Raw genomic sequence first — 9,934 nt, forward strand, 5'->3', positions numbered from 1 at the left:
TCTCAATCAGCAAATATCTGAAATCCCCATGGGCAGGATTGTGATATGAGACCCAAGGAAGCAGAACACACAGGATGAGACTCCAGGCCAGGTCCATGAGATCAAGAATCAGCCCCCCAAAGAAGTGGGGGAAGCTGCTTTTCTCACCCCACTGGAACGCCAGTCCCCCAAGAATAGAAGCACAGCGAAGGAGGATTGTGCATGGATCAGGCTGCTTGGCGAAACTAGGTGGTGGCGTGAGGAAATGGCCTGACAGCAATGACTAGGTTTGACTATTTGATGTCTAATGGGGTTTGGGGGTGGAGCAGAAACTCATGATTTGATAAAAAACCAGGAAGGCAGATGAAGGAGAAAAGACAGAAGAGGGTATACTCACTGTAGGAAAGTGATAGCAGGTTGAGAGTGAGGAGTGGTGGGAGGAAAGAGGGTAAGGATAGGGCGGGAGGACGAAGACAACCCAGAAGGAGTAGACATCACTGTAGAACAGGATCGCAGGCCCCCATATGAAATGGTGCAGGCCCAAGAGTGGTGGTTTAGGACGCACTTATTATTGGGCTGAGGATTTTCTCTTTAAATAAATGAACCATTAATGATCCAAACAGGTTTTTAAAGCTTTTCATCATAGAAAATTAAACAAACAAAAAGGTAAGCAGAATACAAAAAGGGTCTTCATATACCCAATTACTCCAAATCAATAATTATCAAATTGCAGCCAATCGTGCCTCATCCAAACCATCTATTTCCCTCATTCTCATATTAATTTTCTTTTTTAATTTTTGTGGTTAAAAATGTTCTTCTACTAGTTTGACAATCTAGTTTAAAATTAATTTAAAATTAGTTAAATAATAATCAGTTTAATCACAATATCATTATTATACCTTAAAAACAATTTCTTTTTTTTATTTTTTTTAAAGATTTTATTTATTTATTTGATAGAGATTGCAACTAGTCAGAGAGGCAGGCAGGGAGAGAGAGGAAGAAGCAGGCTCCCTGCTGAGCAGAGAGCCCGATGCGGGGCTCGATCCCAGGACCCTGAGACCATGACCTGAGCCGAAGGCAGAGGCTTTAATCCACTGAGCCACCCAGGCGCCCCTGAAAAACAATTTCTTAATATCAGGAGCTAGTCTGCAGTCATTTCTATAATAAAGCCTCTCCTTCTACTGTTGCACCCAAAAGGGCTTGTGCATTTTATTTTATCTTTTAACATCTTGTTTTATTGACAGAGAGTGAGCACAAGCACAAGCAGGGGGAGGGGCAGAGACAGAGGGAGAAGCAGCCTCCCCACTGAGCAGGGAACCCAATGTGGGACTGTGGGACTCGATGCCAGGACCCTTCATGATTCAAGCTGAAGACAGACGCTTAACCAACTGAGCCACCCAGGTATCCCAGGCTTGTGCATTTTAGAACAGCTGAGAGCTAGGGAAAACTTTACTCAGAGAAGGGGCCAGCTATGGAGTGGAGAACACCTTGTCAGACTCCACACACAGCTCTAAAAGACTTGCAGCAGGGCACCTGGCTGGCTCAGTCAGTCAGATTAAGAGCACACAACTCTTAATCTCGGGGTTGTGGGTCCGAGCCCCACACTGCATATAGAGATGACTGGAAAAAAAATAATAAATAAACAGACAAACAAATAAATGACTACATCAATCAGTTGACTCAAAGACATTTGAGAAACTCTTGACGACAGCAAAGAATTATGGGACCTAAATGATGGGGAAAAGGACGTTTTCTATTCTGCCTACCTCAAAGGCTATGAACTTCTCTGATAGTGCATCCTCACCTGAAAAAAAGAAGTGAATCCTGCTAATACAGCATGTGCAACATAAAGTATTTTAAAAACAGCTATGATTAGAGGATGAGATTTAAAAATAGAGAAGTTTTCATTATTTCCCCACATCCTAATAAATCATCATGGTCCCATCTCTTGGAGACTGCTGGTCTTAATTGCCACAGTTATCCCAAGAGCAATCTGTAAGTGGGGATGGGGAGTCAAGTTTGGCAGGTTGAAAATGAGCTTGGGGACACCCGGACGAAGAATAGTTGCACCCAGTGGTCTCGACTCTGCTGTACGTTGGAGTCCGCCTAGGAGGTTTTGAGAAATGTGAACACCCAGGCCCCACCCCATACCAACTGAATCAGTAATTCCAGGGGTGGAGTCTGCGAGTCGGTATTTTTTTTTTTAATTTCCCAGGTGATTCTAATATGCAGACAGGGTTGAAAAACCAGTGGTATAGGTGTTAAAAAGAAAAAAAAAAAAGTTGCTTAACTTGCGAATATCAGTTGCAACTTAAAAGCATTCTACTGCTTTCCCATGGAAGAAGTGGGGAAAATGTTTCACTCTCCAATAAAGACAGGGTGAAGGGAAGTGAGAAGAAAAGCACCAAGAAACTTGAAAGTAAAAACCGTATGTAATAAAATAATATTGAGGTTCTCTCAGAAGCGGATGATTTTCATTTTCATATTCCAGGTTCTAATTTACTACTTCTTAAACTGCTCCAATTTTAACAGACCTTATTTTCATTTAATCAGAAACACTCATCCTATTAGATTATTCAAATTACCTAATGACTATTTCATATTGCAATCATGGTTATTTCATATGTCAAAATAATTAATTCTGGCTACTTCAATCTTTTGTTTAACAAGTTTATCTCTCAATTGGGGGGAGGGTGGGGAAAGTTCCCGACCGTAAAAAAATAAAAAGACATTTTCTATCTCTGAGGAACTGACTTCATCAAATTATCCTGAAGGGAAAAGCAAGTACAAAAACGTGAACTACAGGCAGCTGGAAAGTAAAATGCTTGCACAATGAACAACACACCAAATCCTGCAGGGAAATATGCACCACAATACACTATTTCCTGTGACTTCCTGGCTGAGGAGCACTGAAGAACAGTAAAAAATCTTCCAGAAATTCTTTCCTCAGCTGTCTTATTGATGGATTTAGCGTAGGTATTTGGTCAGAAAGTTAAATCATTGTCAAATCCAAACATGTATATCGGCAAATGCTTACATATCTAATCACAAGTGCCACGCAGCTCCTTAAAATGAAGGTTGAAAGAAACTTGAACTGGAGTCCATTTTATCACAAGCCTGGAATGCTAAAAATGCAGTGGTAAAGCCATCAATTCATTCATCTGAGTGAAAAAGCCTATAAAATCACGGACATCTTTGGTCACATCCTTAAATTTCACTCTTCTACCAGTTCCACAAAAGTTCTATCAACACTATCTTTTGTGCTAGAAGCAAAGTTAATTGTCTTCTGCAGCGTACTTTAAGAAAATGAAACGGGCAATCTAAGTTTATTTTATGATGTTCAAAGAGACTAAAATGAGCTTGTTCCACAAATAGCCTTCATAATGAATTCTGGGAAGTCACGAAGGGACAGTGATGCTAGCACATGTCTCCTATAGATGACACCATACATTAGATTGGCCACAGGGAATAGTTACTCTGGGGATGGATTGTGACAACACATGCCAAGTTAGGACGATAATAATACCAATAATTAGTGTCTTTTCATGATTTTACATAGTACTTTACATTTTTCAGTGATTTCTGATGACTTACCATCTCCTGCTTGTTGTGCTTATTGCCATAGTTCCGGAACTCCATATCTCTCTCCAGAATGACTCCTAACTAGTGTCTCACCTACTCCAGACCATCCTCCCTGTCAGCAGTGTTCTCCTGAAAATGCATCTTGGAGCCTGTCACTTTTGTTACCTACTTCCTGTTTCTCACCACTTACCACCCTTCCGTATTTACTCCTTACTCTAGCCACACGGAACCTCATGCCGTTCCCCAAAATATTGTTTGGTTCTAAACACTATTCCTTGATCATATACCATTCCTTTGCTATCCTTCCCAAGTGTCCTCAATTTCACTTTGCCTGACTGGCAAGTTTTCATAAGGCCTTCGACACCAAGCCAAAACTTCACCTCATCTCTGGAAGCCTTTCTGGAAAACCCCATGGTTGGCCTTGCTAGCTTTTATGCTGTCTTAACCTTTGTACATACTGTTATTTTGTCTTCTTATCATCACTGTCTATTTTCAAATCTAGGTTCTTCTCCCTCCATCATCATCCCTAAATAAAAAGAGAGCACCTCCCAGTCGGTTACCCTATCATGGTCATTTAGTATCCCCAGAGTCCCGCAGGTGCTCCACTCAAGGAACTGATTAATCCAATTGATGAATGATGGAAAGGATTGTTGTTCCTGTCTGAGGTAGAGAAAAGGGAATAACAAAGTAGGAACTCAATGCTCTTCCACCTGGATCAAAGGTGGGAAATCTATTTTTCAGAAATAGATTTTCTGAAAAAATAGATTTCTCTATTTTTTCTGAAAATAGACAAGTACAAAAAAATATAAGTGGTTACTAAAAATTCTGAAAAAATAGGGACGCCTGGGTGGCTCAGTTGGTTGAGCAGCTGCCTTCGGCTCGGGTCATGATCCCAGCGTCCTGGGATCGAGTCCCACATTGGGCTCCTTGCTCGGCGGGGAGCTTGCTTCTCCCTCTGCCTCTGTCTGCCAGTGCTTGCTCTCTCTCTCTCTCTCTCTCTCTCTCTCTCTCTGAAAAATAAATAAATAAAATCTTAAAAAAAAATTCTGAAAAAATAAAAATGGTTACCCGTTGCATTTTTTAAAAAAATGTATAAGATGAAATATTTTTATCAAATGACAGAAAATAGGCACTGAACTGTCAATATCTGTGCAGATTTGAGAGGCAGCAACATAGAGAGTTTTGTTTGTTTTAATCTGAAAATCCATTTGGGGCAGAATTACGAAGCTGAGTGAGTAGCAGTTTGCTCTTCATCAACCAAGATCATTTATTCTTGCCATCTGGATTATGGAGGACCCTAGGACCCCATGGTTCTTGTTCCTTAGGAAGGCTTCTTCCAAGGCTGACTTTTTTTTTTTTTTTTTTTTTTGGACATCTTTTCTTTGCAAGATGTCTCTTGAGCTCATCTTAAGTGGATTCTTCTCCACCCTCACATCCCTTTGCCTTTGTGAGCCAGGCACTAGAGTTAATACTTAGCAAGGCCAAAAAAAAAAAAAAAATTCTCTTTAGCAGCCTCACATAAATAATACCCTAGGGGAAATACCTGGATCCATGAATAGATGTTTATAAACTATGATTCACAGGGTCTCAAGGGGTTATGTAGCAATTTGGGAGACTGGTTGGATGGGGCATGTTTTGACTCTTCCATCACCTACAGGGCTTGAGCATTTCTGGAGTCTTTTCATGATACTAGACCACATGTAATGCATAAACACTCAAATTATGTCTATAAGACATCAAAATAGCTATCTAATTTGAACCAATCGATTATTTTTAAAGCATATCCATCCGGGATGGAAGAACCAGCTGTTTTGTCTCATGTAAAAGATAAAAACAAGCATATATTTAAGCACATATTTTAAATTTTCCACATGATTGTGTTAGAGTTAAAAAAACACCGTCACAACATGATTCAAATGATTACTTCTCTGAACCTGTAAGATTACTATGTCAGAGGGGAGGGAATGGGTATTTTTCGAGAATCTTCCAAATGCTTTATAATTGCATTTAATCTCTCAGCACCACTATGAGGTAGGTATTGCACTGCCCCATTTTACAGATGATGAAATCGTGCTTCAGAGAGGTTAGGTAACTTTCCTGAGGTCACATGAATGGCATATGATTGAGCTGGAGTTTGACCTCAGGTCTGGGTGTCTACAAAGCCCGTGCTCTGTCCTTTACACCACACCCCTGCTAGAGGCCCACAGAATTATAAGGAACCCAGGAGATGAACCAGGGCAATGCACTGGGGCCTTAACTGCATATAAGCCAAGCCATGCCAGGCTATTGAGTGTGCATTGTTAGTGCCACACAGCTCCAGGAAAGGAAATGCCTCATCTGTTTAGAAACTCCTACAAGAACGGTCCTTACCGAACACAGCATTGAGCAAAATCTTGACTTCATAAATACAACAAGCAGTAATCACCCTGAGAAAAGACAAATTTCTCCAAGTTTGGATATCATTAGGTCACGTCTTAAATATATTTTTAGATCATTAAATAATTTGATTTTTTATTGTCTTAATCAAAGCTATACATGCACACAGTTTAAAGAATGCAAATTAGGGGCATCTGTGTGGCTCAGTTGGTTAAGCGTCCAACTCTTTGATTTTGGCTCAGGTCATGATCTCATGGCCCTGGGTCCTGGGATCCAGCCTTGTCTGGGGCTTCTTGCTCAGTGGGGAGTCTGCATGAGGACTATATATTCTCCCTCCCCCTTCTGCCCCTTCCCCCACTCATGTTTTCTCTCTCTCCCTCTCAAATAAATAAAATAAATCTTAAAAAAAAAAAAAGAATACAATTAAATGATCTATTGCAAAAAGTAGCACTCCTCCATACCTCCCTGGCACCTTTCTCCCCACTCCAGAGGCAACCATTTCCAACATTTTTAGCTATTTGTTTTGTTTGATTAATTGGCTGAATGATGCTTTTGGTGTTAACTCCCACAATTCTAAGTATACTACGTTAGTTTATATTGTTAATTGGATTAACATGACTCCTCACTGTGGATGATAAGGACAAAGCTTCCTTTCAGCTTCCTCTCCATCCCCATCAGGCACAGATCCCCTTCTTACCTCTTCATGTTCTCAGTATCATTAGGTCACAATTTTGGTTCAATTCGCACTTAGTCCTCATATTATAGTAAGTATATAAATGTTATTTATAGCTAAGCTCTGTCACTTATATTTCTCCTATTCTTTTTGGCTCAGACTTTGGTCTCCCTGAGGTTACTTTCTGTTTGTTTGGTGAAGTATTCTACATATTATCACTAATTTAACTCCAAACGCTCCAACAATTATTTAACCTTTTTCTTAAAATGTTCAAACATATCAGGATTCTTTTAATTTCGTCTTCTTAAAGTAGTCTCTCCTTGAGCCTTGTAATGTGCATTGACCAGACAGATGACCCTGGACACATGGGACACACTTGCCACCCGCTTCCCCTTCCCTGTCTCCTGGGTCCTCGCCGGCCTGTATCCTATCACCATTGTCTTCCTCTGTCTTGCTTCATTCTCTCCTTTTGGTGCAGTGCATCCTAAAGTAGCTTCTGAGCATGGGTGTATGAGAGGTAAAAATTTTTGCAGCCTTACATGACTGAAATTTGACTTATTTTCTATGTTTTCATGTTCCCAAATGTCCAACCTTTAATTATTTTCTGTATCCTCTGAATCTCATACAATTTGTTACAAATCTCTTAAACAGATAGACCCATAACTGGCCAGAGTATTCTAGTAATAGTCTGAAGAATGCAATACAAGAATTACTTTGTGATTACCAAATTTGGAACTCTAAATTCCTTTCTGCCACAGTTGCATATTACGGTTATTGTACATTTGTCTTTCCTGCATACATGTGTTCCTATTTAGGATTAACAACCCTCAGTTTTGCCAAGGTCATTTTGAATTCCATTCTTATATTCTAAAGTATTAACAGCCCTGTATCTTAGCATCCGCTGTAAACTGAGCTTCATAAATATCATCCAAATTACTAATACAGCACGCACATTTTTCTAGACTCTCAGACTTGCTGCCATCTCTTTTAATGCTAATTCAAAATTATTTCAAACCATTAAACAATTGGAAATCTTGATACATGCGACATAACTGTTTCTTTATGAAGAAAAGAGTACTTTGACGGTTGAGTTTCAAAGTCTGAGTTTAGGGGGATTTATCGTGGTGCTTTGCAAGGGTGCTCAGCTTCTGCTTTTCGAAGGCAAACACTTTCCTTATTTATAAAATTAGGTAGTACATAATTCTTTTTCCAGACCTCAAGCATCCATTCTGTTAACACTAAACCAATACAATTAAAGAGTCAGCAAGGCATAGTGAGAGAATGCTTGCCTGAAGAGGAAGAAGACTGACTCTACTAATGCCATTCTGTGATCTAATATTTGTTGGATGTACTATTAATCTAGTACTTACTAATAGGCCAAATATGTATTGAGCACCTATTAGGGTCCAGGTACTGTGCTGGGCACTGGGGCTACAGAGTGAAAAGACTGACAAGGTCCCAGGCGTTGTGAAACAGGACAACAGATACTGAACAAGTAATAACAAGTTGACCATTACAGTAACTTAATTTTAATGAGACTCAGCTTCCCTGAGTAAAATAAAGAAAATAATAATACTACCTCATGAGTTCCAGCGAGGTAATATAGTAGAAAAACTTTTTAAGCTCTCTTTTTTTTCTGCACAGACTACAAGCATCTTCTACTAGCCTTGATTTTCCAGGGGCAGGGAGGATATCTTACTCATCTGTGTAACCTCAACGAGTAGTCCTGCTTGTCTAGTAGCAGGAAGTCAACACAGGTGTGTTGAGCAAGCAACAATGCCAAAAGAAGATGAGTCTATATTTTTCCACATGTAAAAGTCTTTTCATTTTTCTCCCCAAGATTATCCATCCATTCATGAACAAATGAACCTTATGCAGTAGAAAAGCATAAAGTGATACTATAGTAAGATGTTTCCACTTAGCACACATTCATTGCTAAGGTGTGGGTGTTCAAGTAACTGAAATAGTATAACATTTAAGTTTTCATCTATCCCATTTCATATAATGAGCAATTGTCCCTAAAGCAATTTCTGAGGGTGGAGTATAATTTTTGGAGTGTTTGACAAAATTATTTGAGATTTGGAAAGCCCCTAAATAGGACACCCAAAACAAGTCAGTTACTTTGAATTTCAAAATGAGATGTCAAAAAAAAAAAAATGGAATTAACTCCCAGCAAAGTTTCAGCCTACAGAAAAATTTTCTAACAATGCTTAAATACACCCAAATAAGTGTATGAAAATATCAACTGACCTGCTTCCTGACAAATCTCCAGGATAAATGGACTTTAAATCTTTGGACACTAAAATTTGTATAGCAGACAGAGAGTTTTGCCATGTTTTGGTTTTATTCCCCCCCAAAGGACCTAAGGAATAGCTGTGATTTCTGTTCTCGTGAAACCACAGAGCGGAAGAGCTGGAAGGGGGTCTAGGAATTGTCCACTTCAGCCTCCTTATTTTTCAGGGGAGGGAAAACAGAGGCCCAGAGAGGTGAGATGATTTGTCAGTTCCAGTGCTGGGATAAGAACCAACGTCTCCTCTTTTCTGGGACAGGAAGAAGCAGCAGCCTGCTGAAGACATTGCCTGGTATCCCGGGAATTTGCTTGTCTGCTGTGTGGAGATACTCTGACCTTGGAGAGTCTAATTCCAAGACAGTTACACATACATTCCAGCTAAAGATGCATCTTCATTTTAATAGACTGGTGGACCAACACCTCCAGTTGTTTGGTTTTTTTAAGAATAGAAAAATAAAATTCTTTAATCTCGTATTATAAAAGCTCTACTACTTCTTAATATAAATAAATAGAAAGTTCTCCAGAGATCCTTACCCAGCCACAGCAGTGGTTCCCAACACATCGCCTAATTAACTGCACTGGTCCATCTCTTCTTTCACATGACAGGCAGCTACCTTCTGCCCACTTCCTTCCACTGAAGAAACTATCGGCTCTTCCCCTCAAATTCACCCCCAACAGGTTCAACCCTTTTCTCTTGGCCTCTCCTCCCACCATCAGGAGATCAGAAAACAAGACAAAAACCCGGAAAGTAGTTTGTCTTCACAAGTTTGGAAACATCTAATCTGCTGGCTAATAAATGGAGAGAACGTGGACCTGAAAAGCATGTGGACCCAGTTCAAATATGGTTCTGATTCTGAACTCTTGAGGAAGTCCTCAATCTCTCTGAGGTTTAATTTCTTCATCTCTTAAACTGGAGAGGCTAATGTTTATACCATAGAGTTGCTATAGAAATTAAATGAAGACACATTTAAATAGCTACCACACAGCCTGGCACACACTAAGAACTAATTCTTTTCTGTTCTCTCTCTGCTGCT

This window comes from Martes martes (genome assembly GCF_963455335.1).
Source record: "Martes martes genome assembly, chromosome: 1".
Lineage (NCBI taxonomy): Eukaryota > Metazoa > Chordata > Mammalia > Carnivora > Mustelidae > Martes > Martes martes.